Source organism: Pelobates fuscus, chromosome 6 (assembly GCF_036172605.1).
Source record: "Pelobates fuscus isolate aPelFus1 chromosome 6, aPelFus1.pri, whole genome shotgun sequence".
Lineage (NCBI taxonomy): Eukaryota > Metazoa > Chordata > Amphibia > Anura > Pelobatidae > Pelobates > Pelobates fuscus.
The window spans coordinates 265035509-265056991 of NC_086322.1; the positions used below are offsets into that span (position 1 = coordinate 265035509).

Genomic DNA, 21483 nt, shown 5'->3' on the forward strand with positions numbered 1-21483 from the left:
GACGGGGGACAGGCAGGGACATGAGCATGAAGCTCATCAGTCAGTCTGGGGCCACTAAAAATGACCCCAGCTGGCAGAAGGGTCATTGATGCCTGTGTTTCCTGGTGTAAGTAGAGATTTAACCCTGCTCACACCGCAATCTTTTCATTTAAATGCCTATTTAAAGAGCTGCTTGCAGCTGACTTCCAGTGCACCATACGGCTCATCAAAAAGTCTGGGGTGCCTCAAAAGGGCCTCAGCTGACAGAGTGGAGCCCCAGGTATCGATTGATCTACATGCAATCTATTCATAGAGCTACTTGGTGCAGACTTTAAGGTCTGCATGCATATCATCAAAAAGTCCTGGGCCACTTAAAATGGCCTCAGCTGACATAGGGGGTTCCCCAGGTGTCGAATTATACTTAGGACTCCCTGGTGTGAAGAGGGATTTAACCATGTTCACAAAAAACTGCAGGACATGTCAATAATACCCAAGATCATTAAAGCCCATTAGAGTTGGGACATACTGTAACATCCTAAAGTCGTCAAAGAAAATGCTGTCATATGTTTGCTATCAAATTTACCAGCATAGGTGTGCGCACGGGGTGTGCTGGGTGTGCCTGGGCACACCCTAATCCCCGCAGCACGCCTATAGAGTGAGACCGGCAGGGGAGATCTCAGGATCTCCCCTGTCGGCTCATGCAGAGCCGGCGCTATCTGAGCGCCGGCTCTGCTCTCAGCCTCCCTCCCCACCGACCCACATGCAGGAGAGGACACAGGGAGCTATTGTCAGCAGCTCCGCCGTGTTCCTCGCGAGATCTGAGCGTTGCCGCGGCAACGCTCAGATCTCGCGAGAGTGAACTCTAGCCCCACAATCACCCACACACATACAGCACCCACAGACATACACAGCACCAACACACATACAGCACCCGCAGACATACACAGCACCTACACATACACAGCACCCACACACATACAGCACCCACACACATACAGCACCCAAACACATACACAGCACCAACACACATACACAGCACATACAGCACCCACAGACATACACAGCACCCACACACATACAGCACAGACATACATATATATACGCAGCGTGTGCTTGTGCTTTAGGGTGCACACCCTAATGCCATAGGCTGCGCACGCCTATGTTTACCAGTATAACTTATAGACAGCTTTTTTTTTTTTACCTGAATGTCCTACTAAGTCCTTATTTATATTGTATAGCAGGCGTTCATAAACAGAAAAAAAAATTCCCTGACTACAATAAGCTGGGTACTCATATCTAAGAGGCAGCAATTTGAAGACGAATTCTTTAGCTTCCTTGGGACAGTGCATCTTAAATCTGTTGCTAAAACTTGCAGTTCTGCTACGTAGAAGTTATCTGTCACTGGCTTTTACTTCCTTTTATTCTCTATATGTTAATCTAATTTCAAGTCTAGAAATCTGGAATCTGGCCTGAAACGCAGGTCTGTCTTTTCTGTATAATAACATTCCCATTAAAATAATATACTTGTTAAATTGTTTAATTCGATGTTCGTTCGGGTGTCTGTTTGTGAAGGAGATGAGGAAATGATGTTACACACCCGGTACAGAAAACAACATCCAATTTTGGAAAACATATCCTGAAATCTGTTGGGCATGTAAAATCTACATTACATCCTCAATTATCCATATAACTATTAATCTTACTCAATTATCCATTGATCAACAATTTTGATTATTGTATAATTCATAACCTCCCCCCCGCCCGCACACACACACACAGAAAAAAGATAGTCCCTCTATGAAATCAGAAATCAATTTGGGGTCATTCGTTTAATTATAAATGTACCACAAATTGCACGAAATATCAAAAAGATAAGGTCCCGAATAATATCACTTGCTATGCAGTATTCACTAACAGTAACTTTTTGTGTTTTATGAACAGGAAATATTTTTTTTAATGCCCATATTGCTTGTAAAATTCAGCTATATTAATATCAAAATACACTTAGAATGAAATATATATAATTTATTCCAAGTGTATTTTGATATCAATATATATAATTATACGTTAATATCAATATACACCTTAGATAGAACTTTTATATATATATATATATATATATATATATATATATATATACATAATTTGATTTTAAATATATTTTTGTATTATTTATATAAATTTAGCTTATTTTATTAAATATAAGTTCGGGGATCTGCCTGGCAACTCATGGAAGTCTCCCTGCAGGCAATCTTGCCAATCCGAGTCATGTGATTGTGACAAAGTCCTCGACTAAGAACATCTTCTATCCTAGGTTCCGGGACAGTCTAATCTTTGACCGATATTATGTCTGAAGGAATATGAACTACGTACATCTTCATTGCGTCCGTCACAAGACGGCCCTCTTTTCATCTCACTTAAAAGGCTTCATCTACTGGTGTCTACAACTACACTGGCTCGCTGGATTAAATGGCTGCTATCTTTGGCTGGAGTCGATACCTCAATTTTCTCTTCTCATTCCGTCAGAGGCGCTATGGCGTCAAAAGCTTCAGCAGTTGGTTGCAGACTGGAGGACATTCTGAGGGCTGCAGATTGGTTTACAGAATCCACTTTCCTAATTTCTACTTTAGACCAATAAAGCATTTCTCTGAGTTAGTTATGGCTCAGCTTTAAAATAGCATAATAGGAGCCTCCGTGTCTTTAATAAAATTCCCAGATTTTACTATTAACATGACGTAAAGTCACGATTTTATTAATGACACGGAGACGAGTATTATTCCCACCCACCCTTCCATTTGGTTTGGGACTTTTTCTGATAACAAGCATTAATAGTCTTTCATGGTAAGTACACATGGGATGTCTGACTCACGGGGTCACAGGTAGGTGACTACTTTGGTTATATTAGAGGATTTTCAAAATGTTTTTCAGATTATATATTAAAGGACCACTATAAGCACCCAGACCACTTCAGCTCAATGAAGTGGCCTGGGTGCCAGGTCCCTCTAGTGTTAACCCTGCAGCTGAAAACATAGCAGTTTCAGAGAAACTGCTATGTTTACACTAGGGTTAACCCAGCCTCTGGTGGCTGAAAATCACAGTGAGAAGACGCTGGACGTCCATAGGAAAGCATTGAGAAATGCATTCCTATGGGCGGTTTGAATGCACGCGTGGCTCTTGCTGCGCATGTGCATTCAGCGCTGACGTCGGCAGGAGGAGGAGAGTTCCCCAGTGCAGAGGGAGCCCAGAGCTGGAGAAAGGTAAGTGGCTGAAGGGGTTTTAACCCCTTCAGCCCATCGGGAGTGGGACCCTGAGGGTGGGGGTGGGGGGGACCTAAAGACCCTATAGTGCCAGGAAAACAAGTTTGTTCTCCTGGCACTATAGTGGTCCTTTAAATACTGTTACGCACATTTGCAGAAGTCGAATCACAGACTTTCGATATTACCATTTTTTATCTTCTTTTTTAGCTTGAATACTTCCTTCACCATTACGAAGTCTTGAGAAGTTTCGTTATCCCACAGAGGAAGGATGTATACATCAATTATCCTGTTTCCTGTTGTGTTCTCTTCTACGTTTGCGGTTCTGCTGGTCTTGAAATCGCTACAGAAAGAGGAGGAGTTTAGGAGTGCAATACCTGATATACTATATGTCGTGTGTTGGTTGGTTGCACTGTTACTATGCAATGTTATGTTTTATTCTTATTCTCTTTGTATATATTTCTCTTTGCTGCTACGGGAAATTAACCCCTTAAGGACTGGACTGTTTTTGCGATGTTGTCAGGGCCGGCGCTACCATAAGGCGGCCCAGGTGGCCGCCTTAGGGCGCACCGGCCCTGGGGGCGCAAAATCAGGCTGACCGGAAGGAGGGAAGCGCACTGCGCTCCCCTCCAACCGACGACCTATTGTAGCGTGGCCGAGCGCCCAGTTCTGCGGGCGCGCGAGGGAGCACTCTCCCATGTGTGCTTCCAGTTCAGCTCCCTCGCGCGTGTGTGTGTCTGCTAGTGAGTGTCAGTGAGTGTCAGTGTGTGTGTCTGCTAGTGAGTGTCAGTGTGTGTGTCTGCTAGTGAGTGTCAGTGAGTGTGTCTGCTAGTGAGTGTCAGTGTGTGTGTCTGCTAGTGAGTGTCAGTGAGTGTCAATGAGTGTCTGCTAGTGAGTGTCAGTGTGTGTGTTTGCTAGTGTCAGTGAGTGTGTCTGCTAGTGTCAGTGTGTGTGTCAATGAGTGAGTGTCAGTGTGTTTCTGCTAGTGAGTGTCAGTGTGTTTCTGCTAGTGAGTGTCAGTGTGTGTCTGCTAGTAAGTGTCAGTGTGTCTGCTACTGAGTGTCAGTGTGTGTCTGCTAGTGTGTCAGTGAGTGTGTCTGCTAGTGAGTGTCAGTGAGTGTGTCTGCTAGTGAGTGTCAGTGAGTGTGTCTGTAGTGAGTGCCAGTAAGTGTGTTACTGTGTGTCTCTTACTGAGTGTGTTTGTGTGTGTATTAGTGAGTCTGTTTGATGTCTGTTAGTGAGTGTGTGTTTGTCAGTGAGAGTGTATGTTTTGTAATTGAGTGTGTATGTATGTCTGTCGCTGAGTGTGTCTGTCAGTAAATGTGTGTGTCTGTTAGCTGGTGTGTATGCATCTGTTCGTGAGAGTGTGTGTGTGTCTTCAGCACTTACCTTTCTCTAGCGCCGGACTCCCTTGGCGCTGGGGATCCCTCCGCCTCTCAGCTCCGAATGCTCTTGCCGCGCACGCATTCAAACCGCCCATAGGAAAGCATTACTCAATGCTTTCCTATGGACGTTCAGTGTTTTAGAATAGCGGAAGCTCCTCTAGCGGCTGTCAGTGAGACATCCACTAGAGGCTGGATTAACCCTCGGTGAAACATAGCAGTTTCTCTGAAACTGCTATGTTTTCAGCTGCAGGGTTAAAACTAGAGGGACCTGACACCCAGACCACTTCATTGAGCTGATGTGATCTGGGTTTCTGTAGTGGTCCTTTAATTGTGTGTGCATCTGCATGCACTGGCGTACATACCGCGGTCGCAGGGGTCACAGCCCTGCAACCCCTGCGACCAGGTGCCCGCCGCCATGAGTTGCGGCCCCGGCCCGCGCAGAGTAAGCGCGAGGGGGGGGGGCACGGATCAATTTGCGCACTGGGGCCCCATGGGTCATGTGTACGCCACTGCACCTACCCTGGTGTCTGCCGCAGGCTGTGTGGAGGGGGCGAGGATATGAATGACATCATATCCCTGCTCCCTGTGTACCACACAGCGCGGCTGGCGCCCTGTGATGGGGCTGGGCTGCAGGACAGGACTCCAAGGAGCCAGACAGCATGCATCCAGGGGACAAGATTGAACTGATGTAAGTATGTAATTGTGTATGTCTCTGTATGTGTGTGTCTCTGTATGTATGTATGTATGTATGTAGGTCTCTGTATGCCTGTATGTCTTTGTATGTATGTTTCTGTATGTTTCTGTATGCCTGTATGTCTCTGTATGTACAAATGTATGTGTCCGTATGCCTGTATGTCTCTGTATGTACAAATGTATGTGTCTGTATGCCTGTATGTCTTTGTACGTATGTGTCTGTATGCCTGTATGTCTCTGTATACCTGTATATATGTATGTGTCTGTATGACGGTATGTCTCTGTATGCGTGTATGTCTTTGTATGCCTGTATGTATGTATGTGTCTGTATGCCTGGATGTCTCTGTATGTATGTTTCTGTATGTCTATGTATGTATGTATGTGTCTGTATGACGGTATGCCTCTGTATGTATGTCTATATGCCTGCATGTATGTCTCTGTCTGTGTCTGTATGTCTCTGTATGATTATTTCTGTGTTTGTATGAACCTTATTTTAAACGAGGGTGGGGGGCACCAAAATGCATCTTCGCCTGTGTAACTAAAAATCCTAGCACCGGTCCTGGATGTTGTACATTTGCAACCAGGCCTCTTTTTACACTTTTGTGGTGTTTGTGTTTAGCTATAATTTTCCGCTCTCTCATTTACTGTTCCTATACAAATTATATATTGTTTTTTTCAGGACAAAAAAGGCTTTCTTTACATACCATTATTTATATAATCTCATGTAATTTAATTTAAAAAAACAAACAAATATGATGACATTTTTTAAAAAATACATGTTTTTTTGACTTTTACTTGAAAAATCTTTTACTCATCTACAAAAGTGAATTAAAAAAACTGCTAAATAGATTCAAAATTTTGTCCTGAGTTTTAAAATACCCAGTGTTTACGTGCTTTTTTTTTGCAAGTTATAGGGTTATAGGTACAAGTAGGATATTGCAGTTTCAAAACATACATTTTTTCAAATTTATCAATAGAGACATTGTAACACTATTATCTGTCAAAAGTCTCTGAATAACACCCCACATGTACATATTTTTTTTAAAGTAGACAACCCAGGGTATTCAATATAGGGTATCTCCAGTCTTTTTTAGTAGCCACCTAGTCGCAAACACTGGCCAAAGTTAGCGTTCAGATTTGTTTTCTGTGTGAAAAAAGTAAAAAACTAAATTGAACGCTAATTTTGGCCAGTGTTTGTGACTAAGTGGCTACTAAAAAAGACTGGACATACCCCATTTGCAATACCTTGGGTTGTCTTCTTTTGCAAATGGTATGCCATCATGGGGGTAATTCTCATTCCTGGGCTACCATACGCTCTCAATAACCAACCTGGCCATTTTCAATGTAAAAATATTTGACCCTGTAACTTTCAAAAACGCTATAAAATCTGTACATGGGGGTTACTGTTATACTTGGGAGACTTTCCTGAACACAAATATTAGTGTTTCAAAACAGGAAAACATATCACAACAATTATATCATCAGTAAAAGTGCTGTTTGTGTGTGAAAAATGCGAGAAAAAAAAGTCACTTTCACTGACAATATCATCGCTGTGATAGGTTTTACTGTTTTGAATCACTAATATTTGTGTTCAGCTAAGTCTCCCGAGTAAAACGGTACCCCCCATGTACAGGTTTTAGGGTGTCATAGAAAGTTACAGGGTAAAATACAGTGCTAGCAAATTAAATTCACTGGAATTTCGGCCTGGGTTGGCAGGCAGGTCCCTCAAATTGCAATTAATAAAATTACTTAATTATGTAAAAATATTACATAAATATGCACGTAGAATTTAAATATATATGCATATTTTTATATTTGAAGTCTACGTGTATATTTATATAATTATTTATGTAATTTTGTATATGGACATATGTATATTTCGTATTATTTTTATTTATACATAGATAGATATACAATTTCATTCTAAGTGTATTTTGATATAAATATATATATTTTAATATCAAAATACAGTTAGAATAAAATTTCATATAGATATGTAATTTTTTTTTTTTTTTTTAAATTATCATTTTTTTTAATTTAATTTCATTTACTTATTATTTGTATTTTATAATAATATATATATATACAATATATATAGTTATTATATGTATTATATATATAAGTGTGTAATTTAAATATAAGTGTATTTTTATATTAATATATGTACATATTAATATAAAAATACACTTAGTATGACATGTATATATGATATATAGACATATATTATATAATATAATATATGTCTATATATCATATATATATACACATATATAATAATTTTTATTTTTATTAACATGTACCTTTATTTATTTTTTCTGATTTTACACTAGCAGGGAGACTGCCTGTCAGCACAGACAGTCCCCCTGCAGACAGACACATGGACACCTATTGTGGCCATGTGATCGCCCTGTTGAGCGATCACATGGCCCCAGGGGTCCTAATCTGCCATGGGGAGACTGTCTGGGCTGCAGGCAGTCTCCCCACAACGGGAGCACCGCCGATCGCCGCCGGGGGAACGACGGTGATCGGGTAAGTACATTGCACCGTTAGGACGGTTCAGGATCGTCATCGGTCGGCAATGCAAAAATGCCGATGACGGTCCTGAACAGTCCTCGGTCGCTAAGGAGTTAAAGGAAAGAGAAAGCATAATACTCACCACCATGTCATTAATAAAATTATGACTTTACGTCATGTTAATAGTAAAATCTGGGAATTAATAGGGCGTGCTATGCCCCTCAAGCAGAGGTTAAAGCCCTCCATTTGTAGGATGGCATAGCATGCCCTAATGTCGAGAAGGGGTTGAAGCAAGGTCCTGTTTCAGTTGACAATCACGTTTCCTTACAATCCATCAGTAAAATCAATCCCACTTTTGACAGGTTTCTCTTGACAACAACCAAATTTCAGAGATTCCAACAAATTGATGTTTATTGGACACTGATGAGAGGGGAGACATTCTAAACAGAATTCTGACAAGACAATTATATAGCAAAAACCACAAGCATTGCCCAGAAAGGCATGCCCGTTTATATAGAAACATAGAATGTGACGGCAGATAAGAACCATTCGGCCCATCTAGTCTGCCTAGTTTTCTAAATACTTTCATTAGTCCCTAGCCTTATCTTATAGTTAGGATAGCCTTATGCCTATCCCACGCATGCTTAAACTCCTTTACTGTGTTAACCTCTACCACTTCAGCTGGAAGGCTATTCCATGCATCCACTACCCTCTCAGTAAAGTAATACTTCCTGATATTATTTGTAAACCTTTGTCCCTCTAATTTAAGACTATGTCCTCTTGTTGTGGTAGTTTTTCTTCTTTTAATCATGTCATGATTCTTTGATTCCTGTTAATTAAAATTAGTTTTAGCACTGCATAGCAATTATGAATTAAACACCCTCCTCTCCATCTGCTGTTATTTCCCCTAAATTGCCCTGCCGTTGCAACCCCCTCACATTCTATTTTTTACCCTCACGGTTGCTGAGCTACTGATAGTTCCTCTTTCTAGCTAAACAGAGTCCTGACACAATTATTAAGAAAAAAATCAATGTCCAATATGATTGCAAGAGACAAAATGTCCGTGTTGAGTTCTGAAACAAAATGGAAGCACTTAGGCTGCAGAAATCATAGAAGCATAGAATTTTGCTAACACCACAGGGAGGCAACAGTAGACATCATGGGCAGAGGAGGACAAAATGGGGACCAAAATGGCCAGCACAATGACAAGGAAATATGGAAAGAAAAATCAAAAGAAAGAAAAATGACAGGGCTAATTTAAAATATTGAGAAATTAAAACAGAGTCCGAATACTCCCGCTCCCATTACAACTACAGTAAACTGAATTTGTTATAGGGGTGGGAGTGTTTCTGAAGAACATTTTCAAGTATCAACTATGGCCTGTTGGAGTGACGTAGCGCCTTCACAGGGTAAGTAGTCAAAGAGTGTGTTAATGGTTTAACAAATTACCTGGGATACATTGGGTACTGCAGGAATACAAGTCGGACGCTCCTGCATGCCAAACAGGACTGGCACATTGACTGAGAGCATCCGATGATCATTCTCAGCTAAAGAGCTAAGCCATGCACTGACGGGAGAGCTCAGAGAAGAAGACTCTCAGAGGAGGAGACCGGTACCTGACTGGAAGCATTTCGACTACTTACTTTTGGGGGGGGAAAGGGGGGGACCAGAACACAGTGTGATGTAATCATTACAATGCTTCGAATGTTCCTTTAATTAAGATATTATTGTATACCTCCCAACATTTCAAATGGATAATGAAGGACACTTTAATATTAGTGGGTGTGAGTGGGGGTATAGCCAGGGGCGGATCTGTTCTGAGAAATTACGGTGACTTACTGTAGTTTAAAGACCATTACTGGGAGTACTATTGCTGTGGAACTCTGTTATACACTCGAACACACCAACAATATGGAGCTCGAAGAAGAGGGACAGAGGGATTTGGGCCAAAAATAGGGACTGTCCCTCCTAAATAGGGACACTTGGTGATATATTATTGGATAACTTCACTATTTTATGACATAAGCCAAGGCCAGTGGGGTGATTCATGGCCTAAGGTGTTTTTCATAACATCTCTAGCCTGCAGATAGAATGGCAATAAATGAATGGAGATATCATTATTTAATAGCTCTGGGGTCTATATTTGACCACCACTGCATAATGCACTGTATGCCATAAGGGCTTGTTTAAAAATAAAATAAATAATACAAGAGATGATGTAGAGACACAGAAATGAATATAACTATATTAAACGCCCCCTCCCTCCCCTCCCTCAAACATTTAATACTAGCATAAACACCTAGAAAGAGCTATACTGTATCCAGCTCGGATTCCACATGAAAAGAAAACTACAACTCCCGGCATTCAACACGGCGACGCGTAGTGCGTGCCCACGGAAGTGCCGCTCAGCCAATAGGATTCAAGAGGTAGCATCATGGCGGACTGCTTTTTTAGGATTTAAGTGCGGTGTAATCAGAGAAAGGTTAGTGGGAATTAGGGAAACATGAAGGATTGAGTCACTTCATATAGTATGTATCAGTGTTTATATTGGCTTATAGTAGCTGTATGTGTAACTGTGTGTGTCAATGAGTGGCTGTGTGTGGCAGTGTGTAGCTGTGTGTGGCAGTGTGTGGCTGTTTAATTTAGCAAAATAGCTTTATCCACCATACCTGGTACTGTATACAGCCATAACAATGTCCATAACAATGCATGGCTCTCTATGGAGTATGGGGAACATCACACTAAGCACAGCTATCCTCTGAATGACCTGCCTTACTGTAACAATACATTATACACATAAACATATAATACAATATCAAGCTACTGGGATACCAAACACTGCACTGTTATTATACCCCCCCCCCCCCCCCCCCCCCACACACACACACACACACACAATCTGTATACTATATACACAATATATTTATACTCTGTATACTATACACACAATATATTTATACTCTGTATACACAATATATTTATACTTTGTAAACTATATACACAATATATTTATAATATATATACTTCACACACAAAATATTTATACTCCTGTTACTATATACACAATATATTTATACTCATGTATACTATATACACAATATATCTATACTTTGTATACTATATACACAATATATTTGTAATCTCTATACTTCATATGCAATATATTTATACTCTGTATACTATACACACAATATATTTATACTCTGTATACTATACACACAATATATTTATACTCTGTATACTATATACACAATATATTTATACTCTGTGTATACTATATACACAATATATTTATACTCTGTGTATACTATATACACAATATATTTATACTCTATGTACTTCATACATAATATATTTATATTTATAATCTGTATACTTCATACACAATATATTAATCTGTATACTTCATACACAATATATTTATACAGTACACAATATATTTATAATCTGTATACTTCATACACAATATATTTATACAGTACACAATATATTTTTCATCTGTATTAGGGATAGACCGAGGTTGATTTTTTTTAGAGCCGATAATCTGTGAACTTTCAGGCCGATAGCTGATAACATACCGATATTCTGTACATTTACCATTAAAAAAAAATAAAAAATTTCTACACAAATCTACTATTAATTGAACATGTTTATTAGTTATTTATTTTTTTGCAAATCTTTTTTATTTATTTTTTATTAACGTAAATGCACAAAATATACATACCAGTCAGAATTTATGTTTTCAAGGATATATGTGTGTGTAGTGGAGTTATTTTACTATCATCATAGCCCACTAGCACTTTGCTGGCAGGCGGCAGGGGAGGAAGGGAGAGAGGACCCGGGGGAGCTCTAACCTGCAGCTCCGCTGGGATCTCCTCTCGCAAGCTCAAAGCGTTCTCCTCAAGCTGCTAGAGTTCACTGTCACCACCAGGACCACCAGGGATTGCAGGAAATGTCCCCCCTCCCAGGCAAAGGTAAGCAGGGAGGGGGGGATCATCATTTTTATTTTAAATTAAAAAAAATATATAAATATATTTATTAGCTTGCACTCCTACACCCACAGACCCCACACCACACAATAGCTCCCCAATACACACACACTGCCCCTCCATACACACAATACCCCCCATACACACACAACCCCTCACACACACACACTGTACGCCTCACAAAACCTACCCCTCACACACACACTGTAGCCATCATGCACAAACTTCCCACATATTGAAATATTAAAGGTGCCTTGAACCTAAAAAGTTTGGGAACCACTGCTGTTCACAATATATTTATCATCTGTATACTTCATAAACAATATATTTATAAAATGTATACTTCATATACAATATGTTTATACTTTACATCATGTATTTACAATCTTTATAATTCATACACAATATATTTATTCTTTACACAATATATTTATAATCTATATACTTTGTACACAATATATTTGTTTCCAGGGAACATATATTGATAGGCACATTAAGCAATTTGTGTACAGTGTGTATTTATGTGAAAATGGGGATAGGGAATGTACACCCATCTCTCCTTTCCGTGTAACATTTTACCTCTTCACAAGACACTCTCCACTCACTACCTATTTTGTTTTGTCACTTCCCCTCTCCGACTGTCATGTTGTTGTCATTCACCTTACTCGTATGATCCATGTTGCACCTTTTCTTCCCATGCACCTATTCTCTGCCATCAGTGCCGTCGCTCCCAAGCCCTTTCCTCTCCTCATCCATGTCATCATTTCCAATGTCCATTCTTTTTCTTATTTTTGTCTCGTCTTACCATTTTCCCATCACTTCCTATCAGTTTAAATTTCATTGGAATTCCAACACAATAAAAAATTGGGGCTAGTTTATCTTATGGTAAATCATCCGTCTGACAAAATGGCACAGCTACCGCCGTCAAGTATTCTTGTCCCACAGCTGTCACTAGTAATAGCGGTGGGAATAAGTCACTATCTCGCTCTCCGCAAGATTATATCTGTGGAGGCTCTTGTGGGATCCTCTATAGAAATTAGTGTTGTACTTTCACACGTGTTAGAGTACACCACTGACCTGAATATAGTGGTGCTTGTAGGAGGACAGCATCAGGTAAGTATAACTCATCTGCACTGTAAATCAAGCAACGATATCACCATCTGGGTTCTTTGCAAAATATGCAAAGCCTTCGGAAGGTGATAAAGCTGCTTTAAATGAACACTCCACTGCCCAAATATAAAATAACAAAAAAATCAATGTTTAGGAGATATACCCCAACAACTTGCATGCATTTAATTATACATTGTTTTCATTGGGGGAATATATAAAAACAGATTGCTAAACATGCCTTTGTAAACCCTCCTCTTCAAACTCTGCCCAGACTTTGTGACTGTCCAATCACAGGCTTCCCAGTGCAGCTCAATGAGAAGTCTTTGCAAGGCAGGTGCTCTGAGCAAATGCTGCCTCTTGAGTTTAGCTCCACTGAGCTAACCAAACCAGGAAGCAACAGGACCTGTTGTCAGTTTGAAAGCCAAGGGGTTTTAACCAGGTTAATTTATAAAAGTGTCAATTTCTATTAAAATCTGCACTTTTTGGAAAATGAACAAAAGATGGCTCACTTTTCGCACACACAGCTTTTCAGAAAGCTAAATTTCTTTAGGGGTTTGGAGCAGAGTTCCTACTTTTTTCATGCATTTTAGATATAATGCAAAAATAAACATAAAATATCTTGTGCAAATCCCCAACATATACGTATAACTGCCTCCTACACAGGCGGGAGAGCTGGAATTGTATGCTAATTGATAGGTGGCTATCAATGCTTCGCTAACCCACTGATGCAATCTGTTCGCAGCTCACATTCCTTACCTGTGAGTTAATGTTCATAACTCCACTGTCTTAGCAACTGCAAGTAACCAACCCATTTTTGGGGGCAAACAATCAGACTTGGTAATTTCACGGCTATAATCTGCGACGGATGTGTGGAGGGCTTATTCCATATCTGCATTAGAGCTGTATGTTTCGCTTACTGCTAATATATTCTTCAACCTTATTGAAACTACTGTTCGGACCTGCGTGACTAATATGCTTGATGTACCGTTCACGTATGTATCTGCTAATTTTTTCTGTGCTCAATAAAACACCTTTTATACCCAAACTTATAAATACACTTAGAGTTCTCACTCATTATGAAGTGGTTTTTACATCAATCCAAGATCAAACTGCCTGTTCATGAAATTAAGAAATATAAACTTACACTCACACAGGTGTAAATTATGAGTTATAAAAAAAATAAATGAAATTTCTTGACGCTGCACATTTGAAATATTTTTCAGTATAACCACTTCCTTTCAAAAGAGTGAATAGTGTTATTTAAAGGGACACTTTATGAATCAGAACAATTTAGTTTAGTGAAGTGGTTTTGGTGTATAGACAGTGATAATAAATTGACTAATAGTGGTCTGTGAGAACAGATGTTTTTAATACATAGTACTTTATTGAGCTATAGCAGTATCCATGGGAAGGGAAGGTTTTTTAGAACAGAGGGCCACGGGTCCATACTGACAGACATACACAGTCGCAGTGTATCACCTTCTCCCCATCTGTTTCACTCACATACCAGTGTTTCCTCATGTCCCCAGATACCTCCCTGAGCAGAAGAACCTCCATAGGTGAACAACAAATGGAAAATTAAAGGTACACTCTGGACACCAATACAACTTTAATGCATTTTTGGCTTCATAGAATAGGCATTGTTTACATTCCTGCCTATCACGGCTAGTAGCAGTTACTGAGATGGCCACTGACGTTCAAAGTCGCCACACTCTGCATAGAGACGCTGAACGGTCCCCATAGAGATGTATTGATTCAGCTGATCGGCAGAGAGTGGCGTTTTGCTGTGCATGCGCAATAGCCTCTCAATGCTTTCCTATTTGAAAGCAGTGGATTGGTTGAGATCGTCAAGTTTGATCTCAGCCAAGGAGGCAGGACAAACCCACTCTGTGCTGGAAAAAAAAAAGACGAGTTTAACACCTTTTTTAAATGCAGGTAAGTAGGTACCTAACCGGTGTTTTTAAAACTGTAGTGTCAGGAATATATGTTTGTATTCCTGATGTTATAGTGTTCCTTTAAGAACAAGGACTAATAATGATTAAAGGGACTTGGCTGACCAATTAGACAAGATTAAGGGCAAGCTAGAGGACTATAAAATCGTAAGGGCTTGAAGCAAGATGGCATCTGATGAGGCTCATGTGACTCGGAGCAAAGCCTGACACTTGGGAAACGTCTTGTGTGAAAAAAATACGGCATGTTGAAGAGATTAAATCTATCAAATGCATTAATGTTGTATTGCTGGCTGGAGTGTCCCTTTAAATAAGCAGAACTGTGCATGTCATTTCCTAAATCTGGAATTTTCCAAGGGATTTAAATTATTTTAGACCAAAATAATTGAGTTGGGAATATTGGGGTATTTAGGCCAGAAATGTGAAATGTCAACTCCTGACTTAGTAAACAGTCCTGTTTGAATGTGTATTTTATGCAGTTTTATTTTATGGCAATTTCCTAGAACTAGATTTTTTCATGTAGAAAACAAATGCTTCTGGTTGCTGTCGTCTGCCCACTCGATTTTTTCCCCCTTGTTTTCTCGTTTGGGTGATTTATATAGCTTTTTATGAGTTTTATAGAATATAAGCCGGCTATTTGTGTAGCCTTCCAGCTATGAGTCAGATTAGTCTATCACTGAGTGCATTTAGGATGAAATGCGTCAGATGCCTTGTCTCGCAAGCGATCAAAAAAATCATTAACCTGGGGGAGAAGAATGTCTGTGATGTTTTTGTTTTAATGATTTGTTAATAAAGAGTCAATATTTTAACTGAACCAATTCCTGTTTGGTTTTCCTATTAATGTATAGATGGTTGGTTGGATTTTGTAATTGGACTTGTGGTTCTCCTGTGCCATACCATCCTTTTTTGAGCTTCTCAGTTTTTTATTGCTCACACTTAAACTTTAAATTCTTCCTAAATTCTATTTAATCTGTTTATTTGTCTTGCTAATAGTAATTATATAGTTTTTGCATGGAAGAGACCCCCCCCCCCCCCCCCCCCTCCCTCCTCGATCATTTTAACCAGTGTGGAAATTCTGATTTTAATACAGAAATGAATTTAAATTTTAGATTTTATATGCCATAATTGTTAACATTTAGGAAGGAATTAAAGGGACATTGTAGGCACCATTACCACTTCAACTAATTAAAATGATTGTAGTATATACAGTCTGAGAGTGCCGGGTCCTGCATCACTGTTATATGATTTACTTATCATTTAGCAAAGATTCCTCAGAAGCCTGAAGTTGATTTCCCAATAAAGATATGGGAAGGCATAGTTCTGCTTCGCCTTGTGCCATACCAATTCATACCAGGGATTGCAGGCAGTGATAGGCTGACAGTGCTCAGCTGACATTGTCTGCCTACTGCTGGTATGGTGTGAGGGAGAGCACTATTACACCTTCTCCATATCCTCATTGGAGATCTTGCTGTAGAACACCAAGTATCTTGGCTAAACTCAATCAGTGGTTCTGGTGCCTTCAGTGTCCCTTTGATCAGTTATTTTTGTAATGCAGGTGGTCCTCGTTTTGCAACCTACCTGTTTTATGACGGCTCGCACTTACGACCAGCTCTCTCGCGGGGTGGTAAGTGCGAGCCGTTTGTCTAAGTTCAAGGAAATTTCTTTACACTTCTCCTTGATTTATTTCCCTTTATGATTCTACACATTGTGCTAGAAATCGTTAGTCAACCGTGCTCCTCCTCCTGTCAGACTATCAGCATTGGCTCTATGCCGATGTCTGTCTGCAAGAGAACACGCTTACAAGCTGTTATATTGCTCATCTTCAAGCCTCTGTAGAACTCATGCCCCTCTTTCCACCTCCCCAAGTCCTAGTCCCAAGATGACTACCTCAATAGGAAGAAGACCTATGGGACATCTGACATCCAACAGACAGGCTGTGCCAGGTTTTGGGAAATGGTCTGAGGCTTTACAAACAGGGCCAGTGCAAAAGAGAAGGTTGCTGCCCACAAAAGTGGACCAAAGGCAGCCCATGGAAATCTTGTGCTAGAGCTACGTATGCTCTAAATATGAAGACACAAAGAATTTGAGTAAAAAAAAAAGCAAACCCTTTTTAATTTGGACACTAGAGAGGGTAATACGCAGGATCGAAAAGGTCATTTAGTTGTATTTTTTTTAAATATATTTTGTGTATTTAGTAAGTATTTTATATGACTTTATTAAGAAAGTAAAACTCTACTTTAACAGCGATTTAGTATATTCACTGACTCCTAAATCCCCAGTTGTTTGGTTCACATGGCTCCTTGCTTACAGGCCCTATTAACAATCATGTTAATGACGTAGTCTCCACCTCCTCATCTCATAAAGTCTACATTAGTCGTCATCTCCATGAGGAACATAATGGTACATCGTGATTTCTTCTACAAACCACTTATTTTTTTTCCCCCTTGAGAATAAGGTGGTTTATCCAATATTTTCTTCCTTGGTGCTGAAGACGAGCTTTTCGCCCACTCTCAGTAGTGACAGACAACTCTCTGAGTCACAGTCTTTTATGGTCTTTTAGAAAACAATATACCTGTTCTGGGGTGATATACTGTTAACTTGAATCTTCTACAAGAAATGAGACCTTGACTCAATAGTCTAGACCTGGTATAGCGACAGCAAAGCAATTATTTTATTCTTATTTACCTTTTAAATATAAACTTTAGTTGTCTCCCAATGCTTTAGTGATGGACTGTCACTTGTTTTTTTATGTTGTCTTATGTTGGCTGAGGTCATATAGATCAAACCGTCCATCCATGCAACCACAAATAATTAATGTCCCCAGGACTTACACCATGACTCGTAAGCAGGTCTACACCCCTAGTGATTTCCTGTTGGCTGTCTGCAACTGACCTCTCTCCTGCAGTATGTGTACAGGACAAAAATGTAATACAAGAATTCACTTTCGTTGACATGCTAGATATTCATGATAATCAACATATGTTTATCATCTTGTAAAATATGATGACAATTATGCTTTTCCTTCTTTTAGATGTAATATTATGTTGTAGATCAGTGGTCCTTAACATGACGTTAGCTTGGCAACCCATTCTTCAAGGAAACAATTTAAAAGAAATGGATGAAAAATCTACTTTTCAAATGCATTGTTATTGACATTAAAATAAATTTAGCAAAATACTTTGATCAAACTTTCCCCACCATCAAAGGAACCAGCTGCACCGGGAAAAGCTGTTCTGCTACAGTAAACATTTTGTCTGTCCTGATATGTCCTTGTCAGTGAGGACTGTATTTGCTACTAAAAATGTCCCTCTGTGTATAGAACTATGCACAGAATTGACATAGACCAGCCCGGAGTTCTTATAACAACTCCGATAGGCAAGGTGTTCACCTCAGTATGTGCTGCATTTAATAGTGAAATACTGCAGATAGAGACTCCAAGCACCATGACCACTTCAAATCACTGAAGTGCTCCTGGTGCTTGGAGTAATCCTTTAAAGAAAAGCACAGCAGAAGAGCGAGAGAGAAACTACTTAGTGTTTCAGCTAATAAGAATACAGCATTCAAGCCGTAATCAAAGATTATTAAAAAAATATGTGATGTTAATAAATTAAGGAGAGCCTCTTGTCAGCAATAAAATGCTGAATTCTCGGAACAGTACAGGTTGAAATATGCGCTGTCTTGTTGAAAGCAATCTTTGTTTTATTGTAATTTTACTTTTTACATTTTTTTTTGTTTTTGCATAAATACTTTAGACTTCTGCTTCTTTTTTTTTTTTTCTTTTTTAATAGAAGCAGCAGTACAAATACTTTTGCCTTTTCAGCTTACTTAACCCCTTAAGGACCAAACTTCTGGAATAAAAGGGAATCATGACATGTCACACATGTCATGTGTCCTTAAGGGGTTAAAGGAACACCATAACGTTAAAAATACAAATCTGTATTCCTTAGCGCTATAGTGTCTTCATGTCCCTACTCTTATTCAGATTTACCCAACTTTTCCAGCGACAGGCCCCTCCTTTCCAGCTGCTTACCTCCACCTCCTCTGGCTATGACCATTCCAATTCTCGTCAAAGAGGAGCATTGGGGACATAATGAGCATTAGGTGCATTGAATTAATGCTTTCCTATTGGACTTCCGCGTCACGTGACAGAGTTTTACTCTCTTAGTTGCAGCAAAAGCGTTTCTAGTTATTTTAATACTAACAGGCACTAGAGAAGGAGTAAAAGTAACTACACCGCCCACATACAAAATAAATAAAAATCACTGTTTAGTTGAATGTTTAGAAATGAAACCTTGCATACATTTAATTATGCATTTTTTTTTATTGGGCGTCTATCCTAAAACCGTTTGCGAGGCAGGTGCTCTGAGAAATAAACTGATTCCTGTGTTTAGCTCCACTGATCTAACTAAACCAGGAAGTACCAGGACCAATTGTATGATTAAAAGCCGGGAGGGGGGTGTTACCAAGTTAATTTATAAAAGTGTCAATTTCTATTGAAATCTCATTTTGCAAAATAAAAAAGCAGACACACAATCCATACATAAAGCTTTTCAGCAATCTAATGTGCGCTAGGGCTCTGGAGTGTCACTTTTAACCTTTCAATGTAAACAACATGTTTTACCTTGCAGGGTTAGAACGACAGGGACACTGCACCCAGACCTCTTCATTGAGATTGCTGGATGACTATATTGCCCCTCTAAACAGAAAGGTGTTATTGTGTATGCTGGTTCATACTACTGTCTCACCACCTCCTGATGTCTAATCAGACTGAGGAGATACTGTGCCTACGTCAGAGGGTAGCACAGCCAGTCACCAGTGTCTGCCAGCAAGCCATTGCGATCATTAGGGTGACTGTCTCTCATAAAAGAAGAGGAATCCCCAAAGGAATGTGCCTGCTGGTTCCACTAGTTTCCATGGTGACTGCCCCACTTTTAGGAGTACTTTTCAGAACATAAAACATTTTATACATATCCCCCATGTGTCTACCACATCTGTCCCACAAACCCTGTCTGGTCCTCATGGGAGTCCTCTAAACCTTCTATTTGCCATGAGGGAATATTAGGCTTTAATCTATGCCCACCTTTGGTATGTGATGGCATGTTTGTTTGTTTTGTAATGACAACAAGGGATTTTCCAGTGTTCTCACTCACATCTTCCCTAAATACAATTTGCTTAACATCCCACAAACTAGAGTTCCAGGAAGCATTCATGTGTTTCTCACTAAAGGAACACTTTAGTGTTAGGAATACAAAGATGTATTTATAACACTGGTGTCCCTCTGCCTCAGCAACCCTCTCCCCCCACCATAAAAGGGTTAAAAACTAGATAAAGTGGTCTGGGTGCCTATAGTGTTCCTTTAACCCTTTTAATGCAGAACTGCACCCATACCCCGCAATTGTATACACAATTGCAACCGTTGCACATTAAATTAATTCAGTGCAAATTAATTTAATTTTGAATGATTTTGCTGATAGCAGAGCTACCTGTTAAGCACCAGCTCTACTCAGCTCTCCAGCAGTCCACCACCCCCATGCAGCACGGCCGTTAGGGAGATATAGCGATCTCTTTGCACAGCGCCAAGCTGCTTACTCTGGAGGCTGCCCACTCACTGTTAGACAGACATACAGACAGATACTCATGCACACTTGTCAAACAAACACACAGCCAGTCATACACACTCACACACAATAGAAACACACACCCATTGACAGATACACAACTAGACATACACAGACACTCACATAATAGATACACACACACTGACAAACTGACACCCAGAGACACACACAGTCCGACACTAACAAACACAGATCCTCAACCTCTTCCCTCCACAGCAACCAGAACTAAACTTACATGCCTTCTATTGCAGTTTGCAAACCCCTTTGGCAGCGTAGCGTCAAAGATAGACAGCATTATAACATTCCCCATCCCCTCTACACATTGCTTCACATCTGATCCTCAGCGGCCAGTTAGAGCAGCTCTGTGGTGACGCTATGATATCACATGCTCCAGCGCTGCTGACTGTGACTGAGCTGTGCAGGCCAATATATCTGTCTCCTTAACTGGACCAACAAGTGCTACAGGGTCCCAGCGATGGACCCGGCCCATTACTTGAGTACTGCCTGTGCCCCCTTGATGGTGGCCCTGCTCACAGATACACCAGGATACTCACGGCCAGACAAACACTTTCAAGCACATGCATGCTACAAAATGCTAGATATGCGCACACACAAGTGCCAATACACACTGCCAGGTGCACAATGTGATTGTGTGATTGTATCAGTCAGTGTATGTGTGTGTGTCATTGTGTGTCTCTATACATCAGTGTGTTTGTGTATGTGTGTGCGTTTCTCAGAGTATGTATGTATGTGTTTATATCGAGTGTACATATGTACGTATATTTGTATGTGTCCAAAGTGACAACATGGCTGCAATGTGAAGGTGATATGGGTAATGTCATGGTAATGTGGCAATATTAGAATATAAATATGGCGATTTTTGTTGTCCAGACAAAATGTTAATTTTGTTTCCATTAAATATTGCGCTATCAAGGCATACTGAAACGAAAAATACATTGATACGTTATTTTCCAGGATACCAAAAATACTGT

At 39.9% G+C, this 21483-nt stretch overlaps 1 protein-coding gene across 2 annotated transcripts in view; it reads left to right on the forward strand.

Annotated features, from left to right (window-relative positions):
* Positions 1-10247: 10247 nt before the first annotated feature.
* The window catches only part of MED24 (mediator complex subunit 24), a 69253-nt gene continuing 58017 nt past the window's right edge, over positions 10248-21483 (forward strand). For both annotated transcript variants that reach the window (XM_063425444.1, XM_063425445.1), the window contains exon 1: positions 10248-10307. The gene's annotated coding sequence lies outside the window, so the exon portion shown is untranslated. The remainder of the gene's footprint in view (positions 10308-21483) is intronic.